The sequence below is a fragment of the Boleophthalmus pectinirostris genome, unplaced genomic scaffold, assembly GCF_026225935.1.
Source record: "Boleophthalmus pectinirostris isolate CB_2022bp ecotype Guang Dong unplaced genomic scaffold, ASM2622593v1 HiC_scaffold_20, whole genome shotgun sequence".
Taxonomy (NCBI): domain Eukaryota; kingdom Metazoa; phylum Chordata; class Actinopteri; order Gobiiformes; family Gobiidae; genus Boleophthalmus; species Boleophthalmus pectinirostris.
In genome coordinates this window covers 14,620,502-14,643,216 of record NW_026571153.1, presented here as the reverse complement: position 1 = coordinate 14,643,216, position 22,715 = coordinate 14,620,502, and the positions used below count along the sequence as shown (strand labels likewise).

The window sequence follows — 22,715 nt, the reverse complement described above, 5'->3', positions numbered from 1 at the left end:
GTAGTTTGTAAAACCTCTGAGCAATGATAACTGTCAAATTTGTTCAACTATGCAGGAAAAAGCGATTGGAACAAAGACATAATGTGAACAAAAAAGAGTGGTAAATTTAATGAGGAGTGAATTATTTCTGATTGGTGTTGTTATCTTAGCCTTTTGAACAGAACCATAAACATGTTTTTATATTCTTTTCTTATCAAGTCATCCAAAAGGTGCAATGTTGTGTTATATTATTACCATCACAGAAGTCTACAGCTCGTCTTTGAGACGGTAAAATCCATTGTATTGCAGACAATGCATGCCTTGCTGTTTTGTTGGCTCACGTTTGTGAAAGCAGGTCCAGGCTCACAGCACTTAGTAGATCATCGTAATTAAAACATAAATTGGAGATATTGAGCTGCACGCACACGCACGCCCAGCCATTGATTCATGCATGCACTTGGAAACAATTGCTCTGATTTGCACAGTAAAATATAGAAGGCTTGTAAATATAATCGATGGAAACACAAGCATGCCTCTTCAAGTGCAAAGAAATACAATGAGAAAAGTACATACGCCAAAGGTGTGAGTGTGGGCGGACTGGACAATACAAAGGGCACTTCATGTTAACAGCAAAATTATTAAAGCAGGCCTATTAAAATTGACTTTGTAGTTGTTATAGTTGCTTCTCCTCACCATGAATTTGTATTTGGAGTGATGCATGCATGTTTAAGCAATCTGTAAGCACTTACTTTCAAGACACCATTTTGTCTGTGACCGGTATAGGCCCACTGCTCTGCACTTACGTCATTCTCCAATTTTGTTTTTGTAATTGGTGATACGTGTAAGATCTGGCAGTGACTCTTTGTTGTGCTGATGGTTACAGTGACTTCAGCTCACATTGGGCACCACATTTTTCTAACACTAAAGCCAGGGATATGTTTCTTTTATTAAATTGTTTTAAATGAATATTGTGATTTCAAATGTGCAGATTATAACATATTGATGCACAAGTGTCAGATTATAACTATATGACAGACAAAAGGACAATAGATCTTCTAGTACCGTATTTTTCTGACTATAAGGTGCACCGTATTATAAGGTGCAATATCAATAATGTTGAATTCTCTCGTCTATTTTTATTTATAAGGCGCACTGAATTATAAGATGCATTAAGCGAAACAAAAGGACGACATTTGAGACTGATGGGTGGGTGGATAATTTAAATTTGGATTGTTATTTCCTATGAGGAGGACTCAAATATACATTGAGTAATAATGTGTATAATGTTTTTTTGTGCACATTTGTTTAGGTTTTACAGAAACGAAACTTAAAGCCACTGGGCTAATATGCATAAACTATAAGCGCTGAAAAAACAACTCACTCCTTGTGTCCTGATGTGGTCAGCTTCTGTCGGAGTAGCTTTGTGAGGCTCCTGACTACAGTAGCTGTAATCCTCCGACAGTCCATCACGCGATGCGGCTTTGTAGCTCACCAAAGTCATACAAAACATTTTGACAGATTTTTGAGCGCCGTGTACCACATTAAATTGGTTCAAAGTTGGTAAGCACAGCCAGAATTAATATATAAGGCACACAGGATTATAAGGTGCACTGTAAATTTTTGAGAAAATTATAGGATTTTAAGTTCACCTTATAGTCTGAAAAATACGGTAAGTAACATGGACAATGTTGTATGTCTTCTGAATTATACCCTATAAACATATACATAACACAATTATTTAATGGGTAAAAGCTATTTCATTATCTGGTACTTAGTAAAATCTCAGAGCTTTACCCCGAACAAATTTAGTAATTACCTTGGTCAATAAGGTCATGGTAATGGTTAGTTAGAAAGGCATCTTAGAAGTGACGGTGCACTTATTGTATTTTAATTAGAAGACTGAGTGTGGTTTGTATTGATACTTAAATCTAACCATTTGCCTAGAATATTAAAATATACTTTGAATAAAAGTAGGATACAAAATAGAGAAACTATAATAGAATAAAATGCAACTGTGCAATTAGTGTAAAACTATAAGGCTACAAAACTATCATGTACAATAAACATTACATTTACAATAGGTTGATAATGTGGTGGTTGGTATACTTAAAACTGCTCCCATCCATTGTTCATTCTGCGCTGTACTTCTTAAAGTGTTCACTATAATCACAGATGATAGAAGTAGAGCAGGCTATAAATAACACAACAAAAAAGTGTCAGGAGGTTCAAAAACTTCAAACAAATCACCCAATATAACATCTGAGCAGTCACCATGATGAAGAACCCGGTTTCATTCACCTCACCTCAAATGGCTAATTTTACATGGGGGTAAAAATGTGTTATATCGGCAAAGAAACCAGATAACTGTTGTGAGATATACACGCTCAATGAAACTGAAAGATCTTCTGTGTATCACCGGTGCGTTGTGTTAGACTGATTCATCAGTCGGTTTCACTTCGTAGAAACCGTCTGTCCTCGCAGTGTTAGAATTCGTTTGCTCGATGGTAGGCAGGTACTTTTTTTCATTTAACCAATCGCTACTATTTGGTCGTGACGTATGTAATGCGCTGCTAACTGGTATATTAAGCTTTTCCCAAATCCCATAGGAAGAAGGGCAATAACGTCTTTCCCCTTGATGAAATTCACCAAACATTCTCTTTGTTCCGGCTTTAAATCCTCGATCTCAGGAAGCGTTGCCAACACAGAATGTATGGCTTTTCGCTGATTGGCTGGTGCCCATACTCGCACTTCTGGGGTTTTTGCAAACCGTCCAGTGAATTCCGATTCCTGACCTAGTCGCTGGAGAGAAATGAAATTGAGCAAAGGCACTAGGTGGTGCCAGCCTGGCTAGTGCTGTGTAACTTTTTTGGTGAAGGTTCCGTCAAATGCTTTTCTCTTTGGACATATTATTGCTTTGTCTAGAACGTTTTACAGTATGGTGTTAAACCTTTCTATATTCATGGAGGCCAAACTAGAACAAGTTACAGGTCAGATCTATGGATAGGTGACTCCACTCACAGTTCAGTTCAAATGCCTGTTTTTGTAGGTATTTCTGAGCAATACAACCAGGTAGAGCTGTTTAATGTCATACTGTGGAACATTCCAGGCAGAGAAATAGCATATCCACAGAAACATGTATGCAGGTGATGGTCCCCCAACCAGCAAGATACATAATGCACCTTTAAATAATGTTTTGAATTCAGAAAAGTCATCAAATTGGCACCTATAAACAGGAAGCAAAGACTATTTAATACTGATTTAAGATAAGAAAGGCCCAGTGTCTTGCCCCAGTCTTATCCGAGCACTTAAAGTAACCCAATTTTCAAATTCTACTTACTGCACCTACCTACAAAATAAAAATGCAGAGTAGTCCATATTTTTATTACAGGAAAATTACCTAAAATGGCGGATCAGAAAAGCCTTGCATAACGTCTGGACTTTGATGTGCCTGTTGCGTAACACCAACAGAAGCCAAGGTGATTGCGTGGCCTTTATGGCGTCAATAACAAATAATCTGATATGTGTCAGAAGTGCTCTAAGTACATGTATTGTACTGCATGAAGCCTTTGTTCACCAGTCTGCTTGAACAAAATCTAAAGAAAAGTGTATACCTTGGCTTGGTTTGTTCTGAAAACATAAATCTGATTCTGATTGTAGAATGTGCAAATGATAACATAATGATCCTTGGATGTCCTAGATTATAACTATAGAGCACTACACAAGCACAGCGGGTCCTCTGGTAATTTATATGGAAGCATACAGAAAAACAATTGGTACTTATTATTGGAGTGACCTAAGCTCTCAGACCTTTAGCTCAAACAAATTTGGTAATTACCCTGGAAGTAATGGTAAGTTAGAAAAGTATGATTTTTATTTTATTTTGAAATGTTTTGTTTTATGATATTGAAGTTATAGAAGGAGTTGTTTTGAGAGTAAGTATATGTATTGTACTGAACGATAAGGCCTATAAACATTTACTCCCAACCTACATAGATAACTTTTAATTGCCCTACAATAGTGAAACTTCAGTGGTGCAATGAATGTAAATGTAGTCAAATAAATCTACATGAATAACTATGTAAAATAGATTTAAATCAAACCATTTAACTAGAATATTAAATTAATCATTAAACAGCTCTACCTTACATTTATTCAATTACAGGTGGTTTTGTAGCTCAAAAATACCTAAACTAGACATGTCAACCTCAGGCCCAAGGGCCAAATTTGGCTCATGATATAATTATATTTGGCCCGCAAGATCATATCAAATATGTATTAGAGCTGGCCCGCCGCCTACAGATAGACTATAGGGACAATATTTATTTAAAATGTTGTTTTTATTTTATAGTTCTGCATTTCTACAATCTTTAAGCAAAATTATTATTAAATATTTATTTTAATAAGAAAAGGTTTAAAATTACATATCTCAAAAGAAGAGAAAACATGTAGATGTTGTTGAAATTTTTCAATAAATATTTAGTTTGGCCCACATCCCAGGTTTTAATTTTGGCCCTGTGTGAATTTGAGTTTGACACCCCTGATCTAGACAAACAAACATTCTGACTGTGTGTGAGGTCGCCTCTCCACAAATCTGACCTGTAACTTCTGTCTGGTTTAGTCTCCATGAAGATAAAAATGTTTAATGCCATACTGTGAAACATTCCAGGCAGAACAATAACATCTCCATGGAGAAAAGCATTTGATGGGTTACATAATGCACCTTTAAAATATACTTTGGATAAAGGTAAGACACAAAAATAGATTAAATACAATAAAATAAAATGCATCTGTGCAGCTAGTTTAAAACTGTGGTGTCAATAACAAATAATATAAGTGTCAGAAGTGCTCCGAGTACGTGCCTTGTACTCCATGAAACCATTGTTCACTAGTCTGCTTGAGCGAAAAACGAAATCTAAAGAAAAGTGTATACCTCGGCTTGGTTTGTATTGAAAAGAGTAATTTTCTGTTCCGATTTCTCTAAAACTAATTGCCGCCTCTCCTCCTCACTGAATAGAGGAGCTTTATGGAGTTGCTTGCGGGTTACCTAAGGACTGATCGAGCTAGGCCAAGCGGAAAAAAAATAATAAATTGCAAGACTTCTTAAACTATGAGGTGGAATTGCTGGAGTTCTAGCGTGATGGGAACAGATGCACGTTTGTTGCTATCTTCGGAGGTGCCATGTGGCCGGTCGAAGGGAATATTTCACAAAATGGCTCAGGGCACGCACCTGAACCCTTTGTTCTGTTCACTTACAAGAGTACAGCTTGGAATGAATTGCAGATTTAGTTGCTCTTTTCTTTTCAGGTTTGTGGTGGTTAAATTGAATCAGACCTCTACAACTACAGTATTTAAGCCTTTTACTTCCGTGTGAGTTCAGTTTAATACGAGCAAACATCTCGCAAAAAACACAAACAAAAACACTTCTACTGGTAAAGATCAGTGGGGGAAGAAGTACTCAGTTTTGTTACTTAAATGTACAGATACTAGAGTGAAATAGTAATAGTAAAACAGTAAATAGTGAATAGTAAAAGTATCACATGAAAAAAAAAAACTGTTTAAATATGTATTTAAAGAGTAAAAAGTAAAACAATTTCACATAGTTTTTCTAATCTAATAAAGCTTCAGATGTTTTGCTTTTGATCAAAAATTTTGTTCAACAGAAACAACTGAATAACATGTTTTTCTTAACTGTTTTTATTTATATATTAACTACAAATGTGTTAAAAATAAACCGTCAGCCTTTTCAGCAAGACTCAGTCAATAATAAAAAAATACTTTTACTTTCAGTCCAGTTAAAAAATGTAGTGGAGTAGACAGTACAGATACCTGCTCTCAGATGTAGAGAAATGAGTATCTACTTGAAAATGTCCTTATGTAAAATACAGATACCTAAAATGTATACTTTACTACTTTTACTTTGTAATGTTCACCACTAGTAAAGCCAATGTGTAATGGCAATATACACAGTAAGCCTGTTCTTCCATGTGACCTAAATCATATATGAAGAATAAAACAATTTATCAAAAACTTGAAGCATCAGTACAAAACATAAGAGAAAAAAAGGCTTTCTTAGAAACTGAAGCACAGACATAAAACCTTACTAGCTCTATTGCTCAGTTTAGACTTTATTGATCCACAAGGAAAATGATTTAATTATTTGACGTTTCCGATAACAAATGACAAAATTATATAAGCTTACAGCATTATACAGATGGGGGCAGCTAAAATTAATATTGCTAAACCTTACACTGTGCTGCTTTATGATGTCATGTGGTAATACAGGAAATGCTCCACTGTGTTTTTAAACTCTATACACCTTCACTAGAATCATATAAATATTTTCAGCCAGAGAAATGCCGGTCTCTAGTGACAAAAGGTAAACGGCAGCTCTTAACTTGAAAACTACAGCTTCTTGACATCATAAGGTGGAACAGAGGATTCTGAGATTGGATGATGTGGACAGTTGGGGTGTAACAGTACATGTATTTGTGCTGAACCACTTCGGGATGGAACTTTCGGTTCGGTATGTTCAGTTCAGTACGTACTGGGCTGTGCATGAGTGAATTCGCGCAAATTGTGTGTGTTTACATTCCGCCACTACATGTGCAGCTACACGGAAGACTCGCCTCTTTAATATTCACACTACCTCACTCCCTCCAGCAGATCTGCACTTACTGCAGACAATGTGGACAAGTTGTTTTTTCTTGAAGATTGAGTAAAACTTCATCCTGGAACTATTAGTGCTGCACTTTGTTTTTTGAAAAGTTTTGTTTGCTGTTTACAAGGAATTAATTTTTCATAATAAATTATTATTTGAGAATATTTGATTTAACTTATTAGTATTCTCAAGCAGCACTTTGCATTTATTTTTATTTTCCCGTTTGTGTAATGTTAAAACAAATAGTTGGTTTAATAAACACACAAATAAACAACAAGAACATTTTTTGCATTTTGTTCCCATACTGTATGAAAATGAACCGAACCATGACTTCAAAACCGAGGTACATACCGAATTGTGATTTTTGTGCACCGTTACACCCCTGGACAGACAAATTACATAGCATTCCTCAAACATGTGTTAATGAAAAAAAGCAACCCTGGGTATGTTTTTGAGATAAAAACATTCTAACATGGCTTAAAGCTCACAAGAGTCAATTTTGCATAATATAGGACCTTTAAGTGCTATTCTTATTATAATAGACAGGCGAGAACAAACCCAAAAATCTACAAAAACACAGCTTTTATCCTGTATCTTCAGAGACATTTGACTGTCCGTATTTCTCCTGCTTTTCTTAAAAACTGGTCAAGGTTGAACAAAAGCTCGGAGAGAGGGGTTGGGAGAAGTGCAGGAGGTGGCAGGCAAAAGAGGTTGCGGTGATGGAGAGTGGGCTGAATGCATGGAGAAAATTGGATGGGGAAACAACAGAGGCGGGCGGGAGGCAGGCAGACCGAGATAGGAGAGAGAGGGAGAGAGAGGAGAGAAAGAAAGAGAGAGGGAGGAGAGGAGAGCAAGAGCTGTACTGTAACCTCAAAGCCGCTTTCATCCGCCTTCACATCAGCGGGCCGGGGATGGAGAGAAACCCCTTCTTCACAAACACAGTCATCATCGCGCCCAAACAGCCCGCTCTGCCAGTAATCACCAGACGATGGCACCGGACCAAAACCTTTTTATGCAATTTGTAGCCACGAGCGAAAGAGCACACCCCAAAAGCTTTCTTTCTCTAATTGTGGTCGCAAATTGTTGAAAATGTTGATTATTGAAGCAAGGCAGAAATAGTCTTTGTTCTGCATCAAAAAAACACATTTGCGCTAAATTCTAATAAAAATCTCTGCTCCTGTAAATAGCCCGTAAATGTGGAATAGTACAGAATAAAAGTTGTGTTTTTAATATGTGTCATGGGCATGTTTGAGGTTGAAAGGTAGATTTATTTTTTTTTTGCTTTCATAGCCACTGCCAGTATCAGTTGTTTAGAACCCAGAGCAAATGTTGGCCGATACTTTTGGGTCGATACATAGGGCTGAGTTAGATTATTTTCCTCAAATTCTGACGTTTAAATTTACTACAAACTCACCCACAACACTTTTTTTTTTTTTTTTACTAAATAACTAAATAAGTAATACTAAATAATTAACTCAAGTCTCACTCGAGTGCAAGTCCCCACCTCTGCCACAAACCTATAACAGAGCTGTGTAGTCATTTTGTGCAGTTATCTCCTCCATATTGACCAAAACAAAATATCGGCCTGTGCTGGAGATTTAAGGCCGATAGCCCATTAACTAAAAAAGTCCAAATATCGGCTCTTTTTAATTTGAGATAAGTCCAGCCAGGGATGGGAGTTTGAAAATAAATAAATAAATTGTATACAGCAAGACTACATCCCAGAAAAATCAAGTAGTAGGAGTCGGCAGTAGCAGGTTGTAGTAGTAGATAGTAGTAAGTGGTGAGTAGTAGTAGTAGTATTTCTTGGTCTGCAGTTCAAGAAAGGAACAGTAAAGCAAATGAAAATGGAAGAAAATGGCAGTTTTCTACAAAATGTTAAGACTTTTTTTACCACATACCTTGAAAAGAGCTGTGTAGTCACATTTTGTGCAATTATCTCTTCATTTTAAAGTGTTAAAATACAGCTTTGTGTGTATTTTTTAGGCAGCAGATCGACCAAAACAAAATATTGGCCTGTGCTGGAGATTTAAGGCTGATAACCCATTCACTAAAAAGTCCAAATATCTTCCTTTTTACGTAGTAGTAGGAGTAGTAGTAGTATTGGTGATAGTAGTAGGTGGTAGTTGTGATGATGGTAGTAGTAGTAGGAACAATGAAGCAACGCTGGAAGCAAATGGCAGTTTTCTACAAGAAGATAGCTCTTATTTTTACCACATACCTTTAAGAGAGCTGTATAGTCACATTTTGTGCAGTTATCTCTTCATATTAAAGTGTTAAAATAAAGCGTAGTGTGTATTTTTTAGACAGCAGCTCGACCAAAACAAAATATCGGCCTGTGCAGAAGATTTAAGATCAATAGCCCATTCACTAAAAACGTCTAAATATTAGCTCTTTTTAATTTTATATAAGTCTGAGTTTGAAAAAAATGAAACAAATTCTGAGTACATTTTCATGGACAGTATCCCAGAAAAAAAAATCTGTAACTAGAAATCAGATAACCCATACTAAGAAATCTGCTCATCAAAAATACCTTTAGTCTCCATTAATCTGTGGATCCAGTGTGTTTGAACGACAAAGTACTATGAATTTTTTGAACGTTTTCGCTTTCATTTTTATCTTTGTCATATTACTTTGCCCTTTTTACACAATTTGCACAGGGCTACGGTTTCTCACATCAGCTGTAACTACATGACATTTCAATAATCTGATACCTCCAGATAAAGCCCAGATTTTGGCGTGCATGTCAACAGAGCAAATTAATACAATTCTAAGTAGCAACTAATCAAGATTTGACTGTAAATGAAAACCAGTTGTGTAATCATAATTCTAAGCAAAGAACAACCTTAAGAGTATCTGTAGCTGGATTTTCAGACATTGCTCAATTCCAAAACCAAGCGATCTCCTTTCAGCCATTCTAATTCAAATATATTTAAGCTGTATTTTATGTTCTCACTATATACGAGGGACAGCGAGTACAGCTGAATCTTACAACTGAGCGTGAAGAGGAGACAATGCATGAAAAGAAGGCATTCTAACACAGTACGACATGTCCAAACCCTATCACTAATTATGCCCCCGCTGCTTCAGACTGTTAGCATGCTATGATCTGCAAAAATAACTCAGCTGAATATATTAAAGCCAACAACGTGTATGCACATTAAGTTATTATCAAAAGTTGCACTATCTAACTTTTCTCGTGGAGCGTTTGCCAAATGCTCGTCTCCGTGGCGATGTTATTGCTTCGGCAGAAATTTTCCACAGTATTGCATTTAAATTATCGGTCTAAATGGTCGCGTTTTTATAGAGCGCTTTTCCACTTTCAAGGCACTTAAAGCTCTTTACGTCAAGGAAACACTCGGCCATTCACACAACAGCGCACGCGGACACTGAGGGCGGATGAAGTGTCTTTCCTGAGGGCAGAACAACAGCGGTCATCTGGGGGAGCTGGAATCGCACCGCCAACCTCTGGTAATGAAATATGCCATACTGTGGAACATTTTCGAGCATGTGGTAATCATGACATGTCCATGGAGAAAGCTGGTGGCAGGCTTGTCGTTCATTAGTTTTTCAAAATAAAACCAAAAATAAGAAAATGAAACAAACAACAATTTTCTTCATTATTTATCTCCAAAACCAAAATGAAAAAAAGGATAACTATTTGTTTTTTCAGTTTTTGATTTAGTGTGAATAATGAAGAAAATAAAAATAAAATAAATAAATGGTTTAGATAACCTGGTTTAGACCTGGTTTAGACCTGGTTTAGTCCTGTTTTAGTCCTGGTTTAGTCCTGGTTTAGACCTGGTTTAGTCCTAATTCAGTCCTGGTTCAGTTCTAGTTTAGTCCTGGTTTAGACCTGTTTTAGTCCTGGTGTAGTCCTGGTTTAGTCCTATTTTAGACCTGTTTTAGTCCTGGTTTAGACCTGTTTTAGTCCTGGTGTAGTCCTAGTTTAGTCCTGGTTTAGACCTGGTTTAATCCTGGTTTAGTCCTATTTTAGACCTGTTTTAGTCCTGTTTTAGTCTTGGTTTAGTCCTAGTTTAATTCTGGTTTAGTCCTAGTTTAGTCCTGGTTTAGTCCTGGTTTAATTCTGGTTCAGTCCTGGTTCAATCCATATGCGGCGCAAAAGTCCGGCATCGCAGTTTAAATCACAGAAACGGGAAATGGTCGTTATCTGTTTTTTCCATCATTCATGTAAACACAGAATCAAAAACTGAAAAAAACAAATCATTATCTGTTTTTCATTTTGGATTTAGAGACAAATAATGAAGAAAATTGTTGTTTTTGGTTTTATTTTGAAAAACAAATGAATGAATGATACACAGATTGACTTTCATTCATAAAGGTTTCATAATGCACTTTGATTTGTGGGCTAAAGTCAAAACAAAAAGTAAAATATTCCTTGTAATAATAATAAGTAAAACGTTGTGACCACCTGCATCCTTGGTCATTATATTGGAGGTGATGATTCTGGAAAGTAGCCATGTCTATTCAAAAGAACTAAATATATATCTGCTCAAAACAAACGGTGAGTTTCAGCTGTGTATCCACATGGTGTGATGTTTTGGTATGATTAGGGAACGCTTGGATGAGCTGGGCATCTGGATCTCAGTCTGCATGTTGATACATTTAAGAGCTGCTGTCTGTCATTCTGCACATATGGGTAAAATCGAGTTAGCTTAAAAGAAAAGCCAAACTTCTGTCCATTTCAATTATAGTTTTGTAATAGTGGCAAATGATGACACGTGAAACAAATGTGAAACAAACAGAAGACTTCTTTGGATGCTACAATTAATTCTTACTGTGTGTGGGGTTGCCTTTTCACAGATCTGACCTGTAACTTGACCTGCATGTCTCCGTTGATAACTTTAATGTTATACTGTGGAACATTCCAGACATCATCTCTATAGAGACAAGTAGATGGCAGACCTTCAGTACTAAAGTGAACCACAAAGAACTTGGGAGCTTTGCTTCAAATAATAGTAATTGTAGCTAGTAGTAGTAGTAGTAGTAGTAATAGTAGTAGTAGTAGTAGTAGTAGTAGTAGTAGTAGTAGTAGTTGTAGTAGTAGTGGTAGTAGTAGTGTAGTAGTAGTGGTAGTAGTAGTAGTAGTAGTAGTTCGTAGTAGTAGTGTAGTAGTAGTGTAGTATAGTAGTAGTGGTAGTAGTAGTCGTAGTAGTAGTTAGTAGTAGGTAGTAGTAGTAGTAGTAGTAGTAGTAGTAGTAGTAGTTAGTAGTAGTAGTAGTAGTAGTGTAGTAGTAGTGGTAGTTAGTAGTAGTAGTTAGTAGTAGTAGTGTAGTAGTGGTAGTAGTAGTGGTAGTAGTAGTGTAGTAGTAGTCAGTAGTAGTAGTAGTAGTAGTAGTAGTAGTGTAGTAGTAGTAGTGTAGTAGTAGTAGTAGTAGTAGTAGTAGTAGTCGTAGTGGTAGTGTAGTAGTAGTGTAGTGGTAGTAGTAGTGGTAGTAGTAGTGGTAGTAGTAGTCGTAGTAGTAGTAGTGTAGTGGTAGTAGTAGTGGTAGTAGTAGTGGTAGTAGTGGTAGTAGTAGGATGTAACAGGTTGTAGTAGGATGCAGTACCAGGTAGTAAGTAGTGGGTAGTAGTAGTAGTAGTAGTATAGTAGTAGTAGTAGTTGTAATGGTAGTAGCAGTGGTGTTGTGGTGGTAGTAGTAATAGGTAGTAGCAGTAGGAGCAGTAGTAGTAGTTGGGAGTTGTAGTGTGGTGGTGGTAGTAGTAGTAGTAATAGTAGCAGCAAGTCATAGTAGGTACTTTCTTACTTACTTACTAGTAGTCGTGGTAGTAGGCTGTAGGTGTGGTGGTAGTAGTAGTAGTAGTAGTAGTAGGTGGTAGTGGTGGTAGTAATAGGTAGTAGGAGGTTGTAGTACATAGTAGCAAGTTGTAGTAGGTTGTAGGCAGTAGTAGTAGTAGTAGGTGGTAGTTGTCGTGGTCGTAATAATAGTTGTAGTAGTAGTGGTAATATGTAGTAGGTGGTGGTAGAAGTAGTAGTAGTATTTCTTGGTCTGCAGTTCAAGAAAGAAACAATGAAGCAAAACATTGGAATCAAATGTCTCTGTTTGTAAATGGAGAGGTGGTCATAATGTTCTGGCTGATCAGACACTTGAACCAAAACTGACAAAGCCACCGCCTCCACACGAGAAAGGACAACTGTGTAGATTTCTACTGTTATTGAATGACCTAAATGCTCACTTAGATGTGCGCCTCTGTTCTCTGCACACGGCACTATTGCATTGGGGACGGCGAGCTGAAGCCGAGATGCCGTAGCACGCCATTTATCTCTGTCAGACGTGCTTGAACACCACTTCTTATTGGCTGGGCAGGATTCGTGATTGCTAAAGCAGCTCCGCCAGTCTGCCAGGCCATGCTAATTAAACAGTGGGGGAGAAAAGTGCAAGAGTTCCTTCGGCTCTCAACCCTCAGAGACTGGCTTGTGCTGCAGCCGGCGTTAGCACAATCCCAAATGGAAAGCTAGCAGGAAATGCCACCACCCATCTTTGTCAGCGAGTGTATGGGGAGCTTGACACAGCAATGATTTGATAATAAGAGTCTTACCTTTCAGCACTCAAGCAGCCGGTCCCAGGAGTTCAAGAGCTGTGGGAGGACAACACAAATCAGGGAAAGATCAGAGAGGTTCAGGAAATCACAGTTCAGCAGGAAATCACAATGTCACTTGATAAAATGGAATGAAATCAAATGAACTGTTTTTCTACCAGTGAAAAGTTTCTGTTTCATTTCATGTTTTATCGCAGTGTTAATGATTCTTTGTACTGTAGCTTCTCACTGAATGAACGAACACATACAGTAAGGAATGTTGTAAAGAAAAAGTGTGAAATACCTCAACATTATTCTAAGTAACGACCCTTTGCTTTAATCACTGCTTTGCACTATTGGCATTCCCTGATCCTGACAAATCACATCTATGAAAACCATTTCAGGAGACTTCATCATGAAGCTCACTGAGAGAAAGCCAAGCATTTGCAGCGTAAAGGATGTGTGCTTTGAGGAATCTTAGACCCCGTTCACACTGAAACGAATCAGCGTATCACCGTCGTTTCTGTGTCCGCAATCCTTCCTTATCCACACAGCTTTGAGCATATGTGTTTACGTTTTACAGAAACAAAACTTAAAACCGCATGGCTAATTTGCATAAACTAAGCACTCAAAACAGCTCGCTATTGTGCGCTGATGCAGTTCAGCTTCCTTCAGACTAAAGAACACAACTCAGTGGATTATATGTGTTCTTTCTGTGACAGAGGAGTGTTCTGCTGATGGTGAGTCTGTTCTGTGTTTCTGTCGCGTTGGAGATGATTGATGTGAAACGTTTCAGAGATTATACGTCTGCAGGTCATACACATAGACCGTATGTATGAATATATACTACCCGACTAGTGTTTTGGCAGTGAATTAGCTACTTTGAGATACATAGACCTAAATCAGCGTATCAGTGTTTTCAGGCGTCAGATTAGATCCGTACTCAGATGAATTTGTGGGAGCTCATTCCGTCTCTGGAGCCGTTTTCAGTCGTATTAGTGTGGACGGGGCCTTAATTTATTCTTTACTTCATAATTCCGTACATCTTGAATGTATCTACAATGTAAAACGTACTAAAGATAAAGAAATAAAACATGAATGAGAATCCTTTTTACTTTTTACTGGTAGTGGATTCATTCATCTTCTGCATTTCCCATTATAAGCAAATCCCAGCATAGGGAGAACAATGACCCATTTATCACACATTTGACTCACTTTTCTCTCTCTATTTGCTCACACTACTACTACTCTCTATTTACTCACACAACTTGCAGCTTGATCTGATACATCCTCTGGAAACACTATCCTGTATTTTAATTGGCTGATTGATTTTTGTTGTTGTTGTTGTTTAGTTTTTTGGTCAGGACAATACAAATGGGCATCCAGTGTCCTACAAACACTCATACTATACTACACTGGAGCCAAACTGGGTGAAACGTCTAACTCAAGGACACAACAACAGTTTGAGCCACAGTGCATATCTTTAGTCTTGTATTACCCACACATTGCTGTTAGTGTCTACCTCACTAAGACCAGAACATTTGCACTGTAAATAGGGTTAAAGGTATCTTTCTGAGCACCTTTTTGTGTCTTAAAACAGATTAGGAAAAGGAAAAATAACACACAACAGTCCTCAAATATATGTGGACAAGAATAAATATACATTCAAGAATAGAAATAAGTGAAAGTAAACAGCATAGAACCACAATACTCTTTTTTTTTTTTTTTTTTTCCCTTGGCAGTGCAGCTGAATCTGGTAGAGGAACATGGCTGCACAAATATAAAGGCTAAGCATGTGAACTGCGGCTGTCAAAACGCTGAAAGGACATGATGCCTAGTTTATATGCGGACTATAGCGTGGAGTTAGGGCAAATGGCAATAGTGCGATGTACATGGTGCAGTCTATTTGCTGGGTGTAATCACACGCTGGGCAGAGGCTTAGTGTGAATCCAGTGAATGCGTGGATTCATACAGAAGTGACAAATCCCTGACATTTTCAAATAGAAATCTGTTGTAATTAGAATAAGGTCAAAGTGTGAACTGGCTATTCCGAATACAGCTAAATGTGTAACCAGAAGTTCCCAAAGTATACTGTAGTAACAAAAACGGTGCGTACTATTTTGAAATGATGTATTAAAGATTTTTAAACTAGAAGCAGGTAACACCACTTGGCCATGTTATAGGTCAGATCAGTGGAGAGGTGACACAGTAACACAGGACTGGGTATCATTAAGAAGTTGCTGATACGATACACAGGCCGCAATACGATACATATCTCGATACAGTGCACTTTCGGTTTGATATGATATATTTCAAATTGATTCGATACGGTTCGATAAAAAATAAAGGCTAAATCATGCTGTGATACGAAAAGTCTTTGTTAAACCGCTTCTTGCGCAAAGTGAATATGAAACACAAATATTTTAATCATCAAAACAGTGAAAATGTCAAATGTGATGCATAAATGAGTTTCGTTCCACTAAACAAGCAACAAAACTGTAGTGTTGTAACAAAATAATTCAGTAAAATATACCAAAAATACTGTATGTCATTAGGTTCTTTGTTTCAGACCAAGAGTTTGTTTTCATACTTGACAGTTTCGACTGCTCACTAGCGATCTTCCTCAGAGTGGTCACGTGGTGTTACTATGATGTGTCTAGTCAGCTGATTTATACAGGTTTTGGCGCTGTTTTTCTACCGGTGGAGGCAGTACGACAGCGCCATCTGTAGTACGACTTCCTCAGGACAGTATCCCAGTAGGTAAAAGAGAGAACCACATTATGGACTGGGATGGAGCAAACATCATTGGGATAGAGGAAAACAAACACTGTCACTGCATTAAAGAGGCAATTGAAATATGGAAACGTAACCACGAGACTATAAACCGGGACGAAGGGGCTTTTTTACTCTCACACACCTCGGATATTGTCCTGAGGAAATTGGACTGCAGATGGCGCTGTCGTCCTGCCTCCACTGGTAGGAAGACAGCGCCAAAACCTGTTTAAATCAGCTGACCGGACACGTCACAGCAACATCACGTGACCACCCTGACACTCTGAGGAAGACCGCTAGTGAGCAGTCGAAACTGTCAGGTGTGAAAAACAAACTCTGCCAAATGAACCTCACTGGACTACCAAAACTATCCTTGGCGATATATCGATACAGCAGCCTCAGATATATGTAGTTAATGATTAACTGAGATTCAAGAGCAGGACCACGCCTCAGCCGCCCTCTCCTCTCACCGGCGAACCACAACTCACCTCGACCACGCCTCTAATTTCCCAGAAGCCTATATGTAGCAGCCTTTCCAATCCTACCTGTTTGTCTCGGCGAACTCGACCCCACCCTCCCATCCTCTTATCCTCTTTCAGTCATAAGACCCGTACAAGGAGGGGTCCCGTTCCAGATGGGCCAATTGAAGATTGAGACGGAGCCCCCACCCATAGTCTCAACCCAGCCATCTCTGCCCCGCTTCGTACATTATCAATAAACTTTTTCGCACTATGTTGTTGTTGGCGTGGTCCTAGCTAGTGAATGATACTGTATTATCACATTAAACGATACGATATATTGATATTTAGATTTTTTTGCACACCCCTAGTAACACAGAAAGTTTTTCACGATATTGTTACATAAATTCTAGTTATTGTAACACCAGTAGGAGAGTGGAATATTCGAACGGCCATGAACTCTCCAAGAAGACGAGCAGGTGAAATACCCTCCAGAAAAATTCCATAATGCACCTTTAAAACTTTCTCCGACATGACTGTTATTCTTATTACTGCATACAATCCAGACGTCAGCAGGTAGCGAGACAGCACATGGCCAGAGGTCCGATCCACTGTACACAGATTGCAGTAATTGGCTGTAAATTTCTCCATAATGGTGAATCTTATCAGCTGAATCAATGTGTTGTGAAGAGTAAGTGGATGTAGGCCAACGCGGGGCTCCATTTTGAAATAGTGGGAACTCTGGAAGAAGGCTGCTAACCAGAAATAACCGGTTTTGTGTGACAGGTGTCAGATTTAATAGCGCCCTAGCCTATCTTTGGTTGGCACTGTAAAAGATGCTGGGGTGACAGTACTGCGAAGGCTACTGCAGTCAGGATTTGTGACAGGACTAATGGGGTTGTTTTATTAAAATAACTTTCTATATATGTGCCTTCTTCAATATTCCAGGGAGATATGTGGAGTTTTAATTCAGTGCTCGGGCAAATTGGGTATTTTTATTCAAGCAGAAACCTTATTTTGCGTATATGTACTTCATGGAGGGAGAAATATTATGATCAGTGGTAATACTAGTGAATTGTAATTATATTTTTTAATGAAAAAGACATTTAAATACTCAATAAAAACTATAGCAGGGATTGTATTAAAAACTGGAGTATTTTTTTTTTAATTAAAGGTGCTGTGCCTCATTTTGATGGTCTTTAAAATGAGCTCATCCTGTTTTTACATTTTTGACAATTTCGCGGCGGTCCAAAGTTATTCCTCACTTCAAGAGTTACGGATTACGATCATCCTAATTATTCACCGCAATAGAGCTTGTAAGTGCGTTTTATTTTTATTTGTTGGTGCAATACTTGGAATAACAGTATGAATCACATAACCGCGACAGCTACAGTCCTGGTGGTAGGAGTAGTAACAGTCGTAGTATCAATATGGAGTATGAAGTAGCTGTAGTAGTATTTCTTATTGATTGATCTGAAGTTTTGAAGTGACAATACTTGTTTTTAGAGGCAATAGATTCAAGTGAGTGATTGTACTAACAGCAATGGTAAAGTTTTTCCAAGACAATCAACAAGGCAATGCAACAACTCCTTATAAAGTTGAATGTGGTGTAAAAATAGCCCATTCTTCTCTCCAAAGCTTGTTCATGGAGGAGCATATGTTGAGGCACAGCTTGTTGTGGTCTCAGATGTTCCTTAACAGTTGATTTCCTCAAGAAGTGTCTTCCCTTTTCACCGTGTTATCGTGCTAATTATTTCTCAGCACATTACACTTGGATGCCTTGCACGTCTGGACTGTGGAAATAATAAAAAAAAAAAACTGAAACAAAGGAGAAAATTCAACCAGTTTCTTGTTGAGGGAAACTACAAAATAACTTAATATTGCTTTTACATTTGATGTTATCTTTAGTTTTCGTGATAATTTTATTTCCAAATTATTGCTAAGAAAATACAATGGATATTTTCTGGTAATTACATGATTAGATTATTACTATAAAATATTATAGAATGACAAATGCGCCCTGCTTAGATGGTAAATAGTCACATTTTTATGCCACGCTTTTCCACCTTCACGGCACTCAAAGCGTTTTACATCAAAGAACCACTCGCCTATTCACACACACATTCATATGCCTCTGTACACAGACGCAAGGTGGGTTAAGTGTCTTGCCCAAGGACACAATTACAGCATTCATCTGTGAGAGCTGAAATCACACCTCCAACCTGTGGGTCAGTGGATCTGGCCGCTCAATCGGTGTTTATGTTGAGAGTGGAATTTGAACAACCCTTGGATCTGTGGATAAACAACCAACTGAGCTACTGTCATCCCCAAATAAATTAGTAATTACAATTTAATACATATAGTTACACTTTTAGATGTTATTACCATGTTATTACTGTGCTAAAAATGTGTGAAAAATCCCTGATTAGTCTGCTTAATAAGGTGTTGTGACCTGTGTTTATTTTAAAGTTTATTTTGTAGAACTAGTTCAAAGTTCAGTTCACAAATTCCAAAAATGATTTAGTTGATCGTTCTTTTTTTTTTTTTTTCAATACATTGTTGTGAGCTGCTATTTTTCGATATCATTACCAAAGCCCATACAGAACCACAGACGGCAATTATTTTATCAGGTTTAACAATGAAACTATACGTGTTTCTAGGTGTGATTTCATGTTCATATCAAATTTTGAATCCTTATCCAACCAGAGATCACATTAGCATTTAGGGAACAGCATTTCCCCAGTGTTATTGTCCGTTCAATCCACACTAGCAGCAGCTGCAGCTTCCACCCCTACAAATATAGATGGATTATTTGTTTATCAACACAACGGATGTCAGCACGCTAAAATAGTTTTTCGCCATGTGATAAAATAAGTTCTGATGCTAAATGGACATTTGTGAGGGGGATACATGTTAATGACTCATTTGCGTTAAATCAGGTGAGTGTGTAAATGATGAGAAGAAACGTCTCAGACTTCAGCAGAGAGACATCCATTAATACTTGATCGATACAACTATACCCACCCCCCGAAAAAAAAAAATGCTGAAATGCTACAAGACACTGACATGATACAAGACAGGACAGCGGCTCTATCTGCAGGAGACATGCGCAGTACAGCGGCAAATGTTTTGTCTTGTTTCGATGATGCATACGTCGATGCGACGCTGGTGGCTAGTGTTGCTAAATTGAATGTTTTTCCTCTAAATATTAAGAGCCTTTAATGGTATGTTAAGCCGGGTTTTCGCCTGGAACACTGAAGAAATCTGGCACCCTATTGAACAAAGTTAAATAGAAGCACATGCTGTTCACAGATACCAGAATGAACACGTTCACAGTTCGTTCATCAGGCAGTAATACAGCACGTTCAGACTGTGACCACCTGCTTATCTCTATTTAGGTGTTATTGCTTTGACTGGGATGTTCCACACAGTATATCCTAAAATATTTTCTTGCATTTGTTCAATTAGAAGTGTGTTATTGCTGAAAAATAACGAAAAACATGTATTCTTGGGACTCTGGGACTGTAACGTGGGCTTGTGGCATTGTTTACTGCCATGGAGATAGATTATATTAATGCCATATTATGAAACACATGCATGCAAATCAACCCTCCATCATAAAAGTTACACAGTGCACCTTTAACAATAATATGTAGTAAAAGTTCAGTTCTATTTCTCTTTTTAGTAACAGTACATGAACATGAGTGTAGGGTTTTTTATCAGCCAGCTACATGTTTGTTGTCATTTTTTGCAGAATCCTTGGATGTTGACATGGCCATTTTTACCATACTTTAAGATGCTATTTTTATAAACCCATATGCACTGTCCACGGGCAGCTTTCAAAATAAAATAAGGACTATTGATATCCCCTGTCTAGTGATTTGTGTGTACTCGATAAAGCTCTTAAGGTGCAGAGAGCTTGAGAAAATCTAACTTAGCCCTGCCATTATTCACAAAGTGCACTATAATTGCTGTAAACAACACAGGCTGACATGAAGGCCCAGACAAGAGAAGCGTGTCATTGTATTGGCTGTCATGCTCAATTCTCTGCTTTTTTATATATATCTTTTTTCTCCTGAAGAGGCCACACTGCAGTTTTGTTGTCATTCTTAAGGTGAAATATGGGTGGGTGTGAATATGTGTATATAAATAGTACAGTTCAAATCAATTTTGTTTTTCTTTTTTGTTTTATTACCAGCTTTGTCAACTTAACATTACATGACCTTGGTTTATCTTGCTTGTACCCCATCTTGTTGAATTTGCAGTTAGCCTGATGTTAAACCAGTGGAATTGCTAATGTTAGTCACTTTGATCTGACCATCAGTAAAATTTTCCACGTTTCACATACCCATGTCAATAAACGTGTATTTTGCATTTACTGAAGTACATGGTTTTTGGTAGAAAAATAAAGTGCATTTTTACTGTGGGCAGGTTTGCCTCTTCACAGACCTGACCTGTAACTTTGTCTGGTGTCTGGTGGAGATGATGTGGAAAAGCAATAACCTCACAGAATGTATTCTTGTGAGCTTTAAGACATTTTATCATATTATTACCTCATCAAAAACATACCTGGAGTTGTATTTTGTTTCATTCACACATATTTCAGTAAAGCTGGGTATCATTAAGAAGTTGCTGATACGATATATATCTTGATACATAAGCCACAATATGATACATATCTCGATAGAGTGAGCTTTGAATTCGATATGATATATTTTAAATCGATTCGATACGGTTCAATTAAAAAAAGGCAAAATCATGGCTGTGATACTAAAAGTCTTTGCTAAACCATTTCTTGTGCAAAGGTAATATGAAACACAACGGTTTAACTCATCAATATGTCAAATGTGTTGCATTAACGACTTTCCTTTCTTTGATCAAGCAACAAAACTGTAGCGCTGTAACAAAATAATTTAGAAAAATGTACCAAAAAATACTCTTGGAGATATATAGCGATACAGCAGCCCACGATATAGCTGCTGTATCATCACATTAAATGATACAATATATCAATGTTTCTATATTTTTGCACACCTCTGTATTTGAGTAATCCTTCTCTAATCCTCATTCAACATTGTGATGTCATGAAGTGATAATGACTCTACTGAAGGTGTATGGAGATCACAAACACAGTGGAGCACTTCCTTTTAGGCTTGTAATGATATCCATATCTCTTGGTAGATAGGATACTTTTTTGCTTTTAAAATACCTTGACAAGATTTTGGTGTGAATTATTATCATCATAATCCCAAGAATTCAAGTAAAAAACATATTTCTGCATGATGTCTGCAGTGAAATGAATCATGGGATATGCAGTTCCCGATGTTTATAAGCTGTTGCTACTATAAAACCACGCATTTAAGCAAAGAAACTTGTGCTTCTACTTGTAGTTTGTGTGTTAACTGTGTGAAAGAAACAAAACACAACTCCAGGTTAGTTTGTGATGAGGAAACAACATAATAACATAGATCAGAAAATAGCGTTGTATGGGCCGTTTAATAATAGCATCTTCCTTAGTAAATGCAATGACAAACCAAACCAACAAGTAGTATTTAAAGAGCTTCCTATGACCCCAATTTACTTCTCATGTAATCCACGTAGACAAGGTGAACTCTGCATCTATTCCTCATATTTACATATAAACTAATGACTCCCCCATGGCTCTGTTGTGGCCCCCTGAATGCGCTACATGGGGCAGTTCACATTGATGTAGTGTTTTTCCAGGCGAAGTTTAGCTGGTGACTAACAAACTATGATCCATGCTTTCACAGTTTAATTGCAGCTCCCAGCAGAATAGGACATAAGCCAACCGAGACCTAGTGACCTTGGACGGCGAAAAACAGTCCGCCCCATGCCTCCATTTTGTCAGTGAATTTTTTTTTTTAGCATTAACGGCTAGGCTATCGAGCAAACTTCTGTGTTTTGGCCATTTCTATATACAGCTAGATAAAGCTAGGAGGTGACTGCTGCAGAAACAACATTGTAACATCTGTCATGCCCACGAGGTAATTGTTGTACACTATACACTTTGGTGCTACACGTTGTTTTGGAAATGGTGTAGAGGTAAGAAGTCAGTGAAAATAAAAGGATTTTGAGATGTATTGCTGGCAGAAGTTTGTGTAGTTCTTGTTATGGTTTAATTTATGTTTCTTGTGTGTACAGACCTACGTAGGTTTTGAAAATGCACTCAAAACTGAAGCAATCCTGATAATTGAACGTTGAATTGAATGTGAATTGAACATGTGAGATGTTAAAATAGGTCTTTATATAATTTGCATGTTTACAGTATATTAGGGATGCACCGATGT

The 22,715-nt window shown here is 37.6% G+C and overlaps 1 protein-coding gene across 1 annotated transcript in view; it reads right to left on the bottom strand.

Annotated features, from left to right (window-relative positions):
- Window positions 1-22,715, bottom strand: part of LOC110159301 (protein tyrosine phosphatase receptor type D) — a 289,285-nt gene that overhangs the window by 201,562 nt on the left and 65,008 nt on the right. The window contains exon 2 of the mRNA XM_055156330.1: window positions 13,199-13,237. The gene's annotated coding sequence lies outside the window, so the exon portion shown is untranslated. The remainder of the gene's footprint in view (window positions 1-13,198; window positions 13,238-22,715) is intronic.